The sequence below is a fragment of the Meriones unguiculatus genome, chromosome 3 (genome assembly GCF_030254825.1).
Source record: "Meriones unguiculatus strain TT.TT164.6M chromosome 3, Bangor_MerUng_6.1, whole genome shotgun sequence".
Classification (NCBI taxonomy): domain Eukaryota; kingdom Metazoa; phylum Chordata; class Mammalia; order Rodentia; family Muridae; genus Meriones; species Meriones unguiculatus.
The window spans coordinates 66,383,223-66,394,487 of NC_083351.1; the positions used below are offsets into that span (position 1 = coordinate 66,383,223).

At 38.8% G+C, this 11,265-nt stretch overlaps 1 pseudogene; it reads right to left on the bottom strand.

The window, feature by feature from the left end:
* Positions 1-10,000: 10,000 nt before the first annotated feature.
* Positions 10,001-10,953, bottom strand: LOC110558402 (olfactory receptor-like protein OLF3; annotated as a pseudogene).
* Between the last annotated feature and the right edge of the window lie 312 nt (positions 10,954-11,265).

Below are 11,265 nucleotides of genomic sequence, written 5' to 3' on the forward strand. Positions count from 1 at the left end.
CATTACAAAAGGAACTAACATGCATTGGTCACTATTATCTATCAATATCAATGGACTCAACTCACCAATAAAAAGACACAGGCTAACAGAATGGTTAAGGAAACAGGATCCAACATTCTGTTGCATCCAAGAAACACACCTATGCAACACAGACAAACACTACCTCAGAGTAAAGGGCTGGAAAAATGTTTTTCAAGCAAACGGTTCCAGAAAACAAGCTGGAGTAGCCATCCTAATATCTAATAAAATAGACTTTCAACCCAAGTTAATAAAAAAAGATAAGGAGGGCCACTATATTCTCATCAAAGGAAAAATCCACCAAGAAGACATCACAATCTTGAATATCTATGCCCCAAATACAAGAGCACCGACATTCGTAAATGAAACATTATTAAAGCTTAAATCATACATTGATCCTAATACCTTAATAGTGGGAGACTTCAACACTCCAATCTCACCAAGGGACAGATCAACTAGACAGACACCAAATAGGGAAATAAAAGCACTCACAGAATCCCTAAATCAAATGGACCTAATAGACGTCTACAGATCATTTCACCCAAACTCAAAAGAGTACACCTTCTTTTCAGCACCACATGGAACCTTTTCCAAAATAGACCATATAGTGGGCCACAAAGCAAGCCTCAACAGATACAAAAGGATTGAAATAATCCCTTGTATACTATCTGACCACCATGGACTAAAGCTCGACCTCAACAACAACAGAAACAACAAAAAGCCGACACGCACATGGAAACTGAACAACTTACTACTCAATGACAGCTGGGTTAAGGAAGAAATAAAGAAAGAAATTAAAGACTTCCTAGAATTCAATGAAAAGGAAGGCACAACATACCCAAATTTATGGGACACATTGAAAGCAGTGCTCAGAGGAAAATTTATAGCACTAAGTGCCTGCAAGAAGAAATTCGTAACATCACATACAAACAACTTAATGGCCCAACTGAAAACCCTAGAAAAAAAAGAAGCAGATACACCCAAGAGGAGCAGACGGCTGGAAATAATCAAACTAAGGGCTGAAATCAATCAACTAGAAACAAATAAAACTATCCAAAGAATCAATGAAACAAAAAGCTGGTTCTTTGAGAAAATCAACAAGATAGACAAACCCTTAGCCAAACTAACCAAAAAGCAGAGAGAAACTATCCAGATCAGCAAAATCAGAAATGAAAATGGGGACATAACCACAGACATTGAGGAAATCTAAACAATTATTAGGTCATACTACAAAAGCCTATATGCCACAAAATTTGAGAATCTAAATGAAATGGATAATTTTCTTGAAAGATTCCATCTACCAAAACTAAGTCAAGATCAGGTAGAAAGACTGAATAGCCCTATATCTCCCAAGGAAATCAAAGCAGTTATTAACAGTCTCCCCTCCAAAAAAAGCCCTGGACCAGATGGCTTCAGCACAGAATTCTACAAGACCTTCAAAGAAGTGCTAACTCCAATTCTCCTCAAGCTATTCCACAAAATAGAAACAGAAGGAACACTACCAAACTCATTCTATGAAGCCACAGTCACCTTAGTACCTAAACCACACAAAGACCCAACAAAAAAAGAGAACTTTAGGCCTATCTCTCTTATGAACATTGACGCAAAAATACTCAATAAAATACTTGCAAACCGAATCCAAGAACACATCAAAGATATCATCCACCATGACCAAGTAGGCTTCATCCCAGGCATGCAAGGGTGGTTCAACATACGGAAATCCATCAATGTAATCCACTACATAAACAAACTGAAGGAGAAAAACCACATGATCATCTCCTTAGACGCCGAAAAAGCATTTGACAAAGTCCAACACCCATTCATGTTTAAAGTCTTGGAGAGATCAGGGATACAAGGCACATACCTAAACATAGTAAAGGCAATATATAGCAAGCCTATAGCTAACATCAAACTCAATGGAGAGAAACTTAAATCAATCCCACTGAAATCAGGGACAAGACAAGGCTGTCCATTGTCCCCATATCTCTTCAACATAGTACTTGAAGTCCTAGCCAGAGCAATAAGACAACTAAAGGAGATCAAGGGGATACAAATCGGAAAGGAAGAGGTCAAAGTGTCACTATTTGCAGATGATATGATAGTATACATGAGCGACCCCAAAAATTCAACCAGAGAACTCCTTCAGCTGATAAACACCTTCAGCAAAGTGGCAGGATACAAAATCAACTCAAAAAAATCAGAAGCCCTCCTATATACCAAAGACAAAAAGGCTGAGAAAGAAATTAGGGAAACAACACCCTTCACAATAGCCACTAATAACATAAAGTACCTTGGTGTGACTCTAACCAAGCAAGTGAAAGACCTGTTTGAGAAAAACTTCAAGTCTCTGAAGAAAGAAATCGAAGAAGATATCAGAAGATGGAAAGATCTCCCATGCTCATGGATTGGTAGGATTAACATTGTGAAAATGGCCATACTGCCAAAAGCAATCTACAGATTCAATGCAATTCCCATCAAAATACCAACTCAATTCTTTACAGACCTTGAAAAAAAGATTCTCAGCTTCATATGGAGAAACAAAAAACCCAGAATCTCCAAAACGATCCTGTACAACAACAGATCATCTGGAGGTATCTCCATTCCTGATCTCAAGCTGTACTACAGGGCAACAGTAATAAAAACTGCATGGTATTGGCATAGAAACAGAAAGGAGGATCAATGGAACCGCATAGAAGACCCAGAACTAAATCCACACACCTATGAATACTCGATATTCGACAAAGAAGCCAATTCCATTCAATGGAAAAAAGACAGCATCTTCAACAAATGGTGCTGGACCAACTGGATGTCTACATGCAGAAAAATGAAAATAGATCCATATTTATCACCCTGCACAAAACTAAAGTCAAAGTGGATCAAGGACCTCAACATAAAACCATATACCCTAAATCAATTGGAAAAAAAAGTGGGGAACAGCCTAGAACTCATTGGCACAGGAGACAACTTCCTGAACAGAACACCAACAGCACAGGCTCTAAGAGCAACAATCAATAAATGGGACCTCATGAAACTGAAAAGTTTCTGTAAAGCAAAGGATACCGTCATCAAAACAAAACGACTGCCTACAGATTGGGAAAGAATCTTCACTAACCCTTTATCTGACAGAGGACTAATATCCAGTATATACAAAGAACTAAAGAAGCTGAAAAGCAGCAAACCAAGTAATCCAATTAAAAAATGGGGAACAGAGCTAAACAGAGAATTCTCGACAGAGGAATATCGAATGGGAGAAAAACACTTAAAGAAATGCTCATCCTCATTAGCCATCAGGGAAATGCAAATCAAAACGACCCTGAGATATCACCTTACACCCATCAGAATGGCCAAGATGAAAAACTCAAGCGATAACACATGCTGGAGAGGTTGTGGAGAAAGGGGAACCCTCCTCCACTGCTGGTGGGAATGTAAACTGGTACAACCACTCTGGAAAGCTATCTGGCGCTTTCTAAGACAAATAGGAATAGTGCTTCCTCCTGACCCAGCTATACCACTGCTAGGTATATACCCAAAGTTTGTTCAAGTACACAAAAAGGACACTTGCTCAACCATGTTTATAGCAGCTCTATTTGTAATAGCCAGAACCTGGAAACAACCCAGATGTCCATCAACGGTGGAATGGGTACAGAAATTGTGGTATTTTTATACAATGGAATACTACTCAGCAATCAAAAAGGAGGAAATCATGAAATTTGCAGGCAAATGGTGGGATCTAGAAAAGATCATTCTGAGTGAAATATCACAGAAGGAGAAAGACAAACATGGGATATACTCACTTATATAGACCTATAAGATATGATAAACATAATGAAATCTATACACCTAAAAAAGATAATCAATTGAGCGGACATGGGGTAAGATGATCAATCCTCATTTAGAAAGACAGATGGGATGTGCATTGAACGTGTGACAGGAGTCTACTGAGCGCATCTGAAAGACTCTAACTAGCAGTGTTTTCAAAGCAAAGACTCATGACCAAACCTTTGGCAGAGTACAGGGAATCATAAGAAAGAAGGGGAGTTAGTCTGATGGGGAAAGGATAGGAGCTCCACAAGGACCAAATATATCTGGGCACAGGGTCTTTTCTGAGACTGACATTCAACCAAGGACCATGTATGGATATAACCTAGAACCTCCACTCAGATGTAGCCTGTGGTAGCTCAGTAACCAATTGGTTTCCCAAAGTGAGGGGAACAGGGACTATTTCTAACAGGAACTCAATGACTGGCTCTTTGGTCTCCCCACCCCCGAAGGGAGGAGCAGTCCTGTTAGGCCACAGAGGAGGGCTTTGCAGCCAGTCCTGAAGATACCTGATAAAACAGGATCAGATGAATGGGGAGGAGGTCCCCCCTATCAGTGGACTTGGAAAGGGGCACGGTGGAGATGAGGGAGGGAGGGAGGGACTGGGAGGGAATGAGGGATCGGGACATGGCTGGGATACAGAGTTAATAAAATGTAACTGATAAAAAAAAATAAAAAAGAAAAAAGAAAAAAGAAAAAAGAAAAAAAATCTGTAAAAACAACCCCCATATATCAACAAAACCTTAAATTAAAAAATATATAATTGCTGCATTGCTTGATAAATGCATGTCTCACCTTGACTCTTTGTTTAATTTTTTTTCTAAAACATGATTTTGCTAATAAATCCCCATTGACTATGCATGAGGATTTCTTTCATTCCAGTTTTTTTTTTTTTTCTGGCATTGGAATTGTCAATCCTTTACATTTTAGTTCTAATGGTGGAGACACAGTACTGGTATATTATGACATGTCATATATTTTTATCACACAAATAACATGCATATTTTCTAGGACTTATTTGCCATTTGGTGTTTCATTTTGTGCAATATGTGTTTGATATTTTACCCATTTTTATATTGGTTTATCACTTTTTTATTTTATTTTTTTTTGGAATTTCGTTCTTCATATAGCTCAACCAGCTTTGTCACCTTTACATAGAGAAACTTTTTGAACATTTTGACATTTTTGCATATCTCATGTGTGTCTTTGATCAAATAATCCTCTTAACTTTTGTTCATTTTTGTACGTCAGTCCTTTCGTGTAGAAACTGCTTGCTGCAGTTGTTCACTTAGGAATCTTTATTTACTTCCGTTTGTGAAATTAGCCTTCAATGTTGACCTTTTGGAGTTTGAATGTTTTATTTTTCACAATTTAGCTAAGTAATCTACATCTAATTTATTGAAAAATGGATTTATATGAGGCTCAGATTCATTTTTTTCATTGTTGATAACCATTTGACCAAGTGCACTTTATTGAGATTGAATGTGCAGGGTTTCTTCCTCAACTTTTCTTTGTGAGGTATTTGGTTATTTTTTGCTGTAGGAAAACAAGGTTGCCTTAATTACTGTAGCCTAAAATAAACCTTCCTTTCTCAAGTATTAACGCTCCAACCTGACTGCACATTTTCAGATTATTTATAAGTTTCAATTTAATTTTAAAATGAGGTTAAAAAATTAAGGGAAAATTCTGAAAATTTAAATAAAACTTTATTGAATTAAAAATAAAATTAGAAATGTTACAGTTTAGGTAAAAAAAAAAAAGTCCCCCAAAATTCATGTATGAAGATTTGCTCAGTCTCCAGCTTGTGACAGCACTTTTAAGAAACTAATGAGTAACACCTTGGCACAATGGCACATGCCTGTAATCCCAGCACTCAGGGAGGCAGAGGCAGGCGGATCTTTATAAATTTAAGGCCAGCCTGGTCTACAAAGCAAGTCTAGGACAGTCAAGGCTTCACAGAGAAACCCTGTCTCGGGGGAACAAAATAAGAAATGAATGGGTCAAAATACATTAACGTATTAGCAGATGGACCTAACAACAGGAAAATGGGTCACTGGAGGCTTCTTTCCTCCCTCTCGCCTCCTCTCCTTTCCTTCCTTCACCTCTGCTCCTCTCTTCTTTCTCATTCCCTCCTCTCTTGCTCTCTTGTTTTCTCCCTCCCCTCTTGCCTCCCCTCCCCTTCTCTCCTTTCTCCTCTTCTATCCCCTCCTCTTTTTTGTCTTTTTTTTCTCTCTCTTTTTTTTCCCTTCTCTTCTCTTTGCCTCTCTATAAATGCCTCCACTTCCTGGATGTATCGAGTTAAAAAGCATGCTGAACATTCTCCACAACTAGATACATTCTTCTCTTTATTTAATATCTCTCAACATTTACTTTTTATATAGATGAATGGTAGTTTCTTATTAGATTTTTTCCATATATGAAACTTTTAAAGATTACTTTAAATGATGCCTAATAGAATATATTTGGCCTGTATATATTGAAGAAGCATAAATAAAATATTTTATGATGCCTGCTTTCATTTCTTTCTTATGTATTTGACAGAATACATAATGTACCTGGTCTGAAGTGGTCTATGATGAAAACTCTCACATATTGTTTAAGTTAGGTTTCTATTGTGTGGTACAAGACTATGACCAAAATCAACTTGGGAGGAACGGGTTTACTTTAGCTCATAGCTTATAATCTATCATCCACAGGAGTCAAGGAAGGCGCTCAACATAGGAGTTGTCTATAAACCAATACTTTGGAGGCATTTTCTCAGCTGAGGTTTCCCCTTCCCAGATATGTCTACTTTTGTGTCAAGAAGACAAAAACCAACCAGCTTTCATACACACACACACACACCGCATATATCATATTTCCTGTTTCCATTTTGAAACATATCTTACTTAGGGTTTTTTTTTTCCTCTGTGTAGCCTTAGCTGTCTTGGAATCACTTTATAGATCAGCCTGGGCTCAAACTCTCAGAGATTAGCCTTCCTTTGCCTCCCTGAGTGCTGGGATTAAAGACAGGTACCACCATGGCTGGCTTAGATAGGTTGTAATTACTGTGAAAAGTCACCATGAACACAGCAACTCTAATATAGAAAAACATCTAATTGGGGCTGGCTTTAGACCATTATCATCATGCCAGGTATATGGCAGCATCTAGGCAGACACGGTACTGGAGAAGGAACTGAAAGTCCTACATCTTGCTCTGCAGACAGCAGAGAGAGACTGTACACACTGGGTGTGGGATGAGCATATAATACTCCAACCTCTACAGTGATGCACTTCCTCCAGCAAGGCCACACCTCCTAACAGTACCACTCCCTGTGGCCAAGCATTCAAACACATGAATCTCTGCTAGTCATTCCTATTCAAACTACCAAAATAAATAATTTTTTTTTCTAATAAAGTGGTCTACTTCCGGCATGAGTGGGATGACTCAGAAGATAATGCATTTGCTAATAAACCTTATGATATAAATTTGATCCCTGGTCCCCACATAGTGGAAGAAGAAAAATAAGTTGTTTTCTTCACACACATACCATGGCATGTACATGTGTGCCTCACTAGTTCAAACAAGTTATGTAAATACGTCCTCCTGGAGAAAATAGCTGCTATGTCCAAAGACTACATTTTCGCCCATCTCACCGTTTATCTCATGTTGCAAATTATAATGCTCTCTCCAGTGGTTTCGAGGTCAGTTTTCTGAGCTCTGGAGGGGAGTGGAAGGCATGCCCGCTGTGTGCTCCTCTTATGGGTCAGACAGGCTGGCAAGGTGACTCCTGCCACCAAACTTCTTCTTATCTCCTACAGCTCTTCCCTGCTACAGCCAAGGAAGAAGGGATGGTGGGAGTCACTGAGAATCCTAAGCTTCAGATTTTCTTACCACGTTTCTGATGTGCTCTCTGCCATTCATGCTGCTTAAGGTCTATTCTGCGACCAGGATTCTATCCCACATCTGCAATTTTCAGAACAGAAGTACTTAACATCCAGAGGCTTCTCCTGCTTCTTCTGTGCAAGAGACACTGTGCATTGGTGAGAAAGTCTCCACTGACTATGCTCTGATCAGGTTGTTTGTCATCTTATTATTGTTACCTGCAATATTGCCAATGATTCCTATGAGCACCTGTTTGACTTTCCCTGAAATATCTATGTCCATGAGTTTTGATTGCTTCACTGTGTGTTGTAGCTTGACTGCCAGGTTTCTGTCTTGTGGACTATAGTAACTTATTAACCATCCACTGTCACTAACACATGAAGAACACCTCATTTTATTTATCACAGTAGCATCCACAACAGTTATATCTGTTACTGTAATAAAATTTAAGATTGGATCATCTTTAAGTTAAACTATAAACGCTCAAATCTGAGGAATATACAGCCCTCAATTATTTTTGTTTTTATGTATTTTGATTTTCAGATTTTATGTATATGAATATTTTACTGGCGCTAATGTCTGTGTATCACTATGGAGTTTAGGAGAGTACATCAGATCTCCTGAAACTGAGGATATAGACCTTTGTGAGCTGCTATGTCGGTTTTGGGAACTGAACCCAGGTTCTCTTTAAGAGAAGTAAGAACATTCAGCAGATTAGCCACCTCTGCAGCAAGCAAGCCCTCAAAATTTACAGCCAGAGCTTCGGTGAGAATATATGCACAAATAGAAGAATCAAAAGTTATGAAGGCACAAAGGCGGGAAAGAAGTTCTTCTCTGTGATTTTTTGAACTAAGGAGACTCACTTCTATCTTCTCTTCTTTTCCTTCCCTATAGCCTATTCAGTCAGTTCATTCTTCTCTTTTAACATATAGGTTTTTACAACAAAGGCAAAATATGTGCTCAGAATAGCCCAACCCACTAAAATTGGGGGGACTAAATAAACCTAAACACCTGCTTTTAAGGTGAGGTTAGACAAAGCTTTTAAGTGGGGCACAGGGCACTTTCTATATCGCACACCAACCCTTGTGCTTTCTTAATATCTACACTGAAGCCACTATCTCTACAGTCTGCTCCAAAGGATCGTCTGTATGAGGTTATGTCTCACTTTAACGTTTTGCTGCTCATAGAGTGGTTTCCCCTTTGCTTATTTTCTTTCCAATTTTTCAGAACAAAAAATGTTTTCTGAAATTACATTGCTCTAATGTTTCAATGAGACTTCATAAATGTACAATAATTTTCCTCTAAAATTGTTAATTTACTATTAATAAAAATATATTGGCTTTGTCATTGCTTGAAATGCTACTGTGTGCAAATAGCTTGTGACTAGCTCTCAGGACGGACTTTAGTTGATGTTTCTCCACCCAGCTTCCTCAGAATGCACATTGTGCCAGATCCTACACAGAAAAATGCTGAATCTGTTTGGATAGCTATATTTTCATGTTACCTTAGAATATTGGGCATCAAAAAAATGCTGGAAGAGGCTAAGTATACATGCATCATTGAGAAAAAAAAACACTTCAAGTATGAAATGTGCTTGACTCCTCAATAAACTTTTTAATTACCAATGTTGGGCCACCATCTTTTCCAATGTATAAATGATCATTTTTTCAGTAGAAGATTTTAAAATGATGTTAACAACAAGAATATACAAAACAAAACAAAACAAAATAAAATGTCGATTTTGCATCAATTACATATTCTCATCCACTTAATTAGGATTCATCAAAAGTTAGAAACATCATAAGCAAATAATGCAACTAATTTATGTAGCATTCTGAACATCTAAGCTTATCCATACACTACCTAGTGGAGGACCTTGTAAAGGTAACTAGGAATTAAGCTTGTATCTCTACACCAGTGTTCTTAGAGTATCATACAATTTGCTGCTAGCTTAGGAAGATGTCAAAATTCAAAACAAAATCACAAATTCAATTTAATGAGTATTGCTTCTGTGATACCACAAAATAAAAAGTTTGAGATTTACCTGAACCACAGGAGTGAGTTTGAGAAATGATGGGCAAGTGATGACAGCAATGCCGGCCTCCATCCACTGAACACACCACTGTGACATAAGATTACACCTACATCATACACCCACCATAACCACTCAGCCTTCTGCATAACGCCATCAACATGTGTTCTTTCAGCATGTTCCTCGTTGCCATGGCAATACCTCTCCTCCCTGAGTCTGGAGAACAATGAAGAAAATGTATCTTTTCCATCAGTGTTCAGGAATCATCAACTTGTCAGTTTTGACATGAACCCAGAGAATTTCCCTAACATTTTTTGCCAGGCCCCTTTCACCTCTTTATTCCTTAGACTATAAATCATAGGGTTCAGCATGGGCATCAGTATTGCATAAAAAAGGGAAATTAATTTCTCCTGAAGAACTGAGGGACTGGAGTGGGGTTGGATGTAGGTGAAAATGGTGGTACCATAGCATAGTGTCACCACAGTGAGGTGGGAGGCACAGGTGTGGAAGGCTTTCCTCCTTCCCTCTGAGGACTGTATCTTTAGGATGGTGGAGATGATCTGGATGTAGGACAAGAGAACCAGGAAGAAAGGTGTCATAAGCAAGACAATGCTAGAAACCATGATCACAATCTCATTGGATGAAGTGTCCACACAGGCCAATCTGACTACAGCTAGAATTTCACAGGAAATGTGATCAATATACTTATTTGTGCACATGGGCAGATGAAAGGTGATGGCAGTATGTACAAGAGAGTTGATGGAGCCACTGACCCAAGATGTGATGACAAGCCTTGTGCATAGCCCTGCATGCATGATAACTGAGTACCTCAGAGGGTCACACACTGCCACATAGCGGTCATAGGCCATCACTGCCAGCAAAAGGAACTCAATCCCACCCAAGCCCAAAGAAAAAAATAACTGGGCTGCACAGCTCAGAAACGGGATTGCTTTATGCACTGCAAGAAAATGAGCCAGCAGCTGGGGCACTATGCTTGTGGCATAAGACACATCCACAAGGGACAGGTGGGTGAGAAAGAAATACATGGGAGTGTGGAGTCTGCTGTCCAGTCTGATGAGAAGAATGATGAGGAAGTTCCCCAGCACTGTCACCAGGTACATCAGCAAGAACAGGACGAAGAGCAGACTTGAGTGTCCCAGTCACTGGATAGGCCCAGGAGGATGAATTCATGTACCCATGTCTGGTTGTCCTGTTCCATTAACAAATTTGGTGATTATTTACCTGCACAGGAAGTTAGAAGAAGAAAAAAAGCACAAGCAATCAAGTAACCATTGAGTTCCAGATAAAATTACATAGCATATTTGACCTTCTATCTATTTTATCATTTTCCAGTACATTATTGAGGCTATGGTAGGGTGCTTTCATCAACCACTTCAGAGAAACAGGCCAGGGTCTTAAGGATAGTGTTTCAGAGAGAAAGTTGTAGTCCAGATGTCAAGCAGTTTACAGCACTATATTTTTACCCATTTCCTTTATTTGGGGGCAAGGAAAACATAACAGTTAGCCCTGT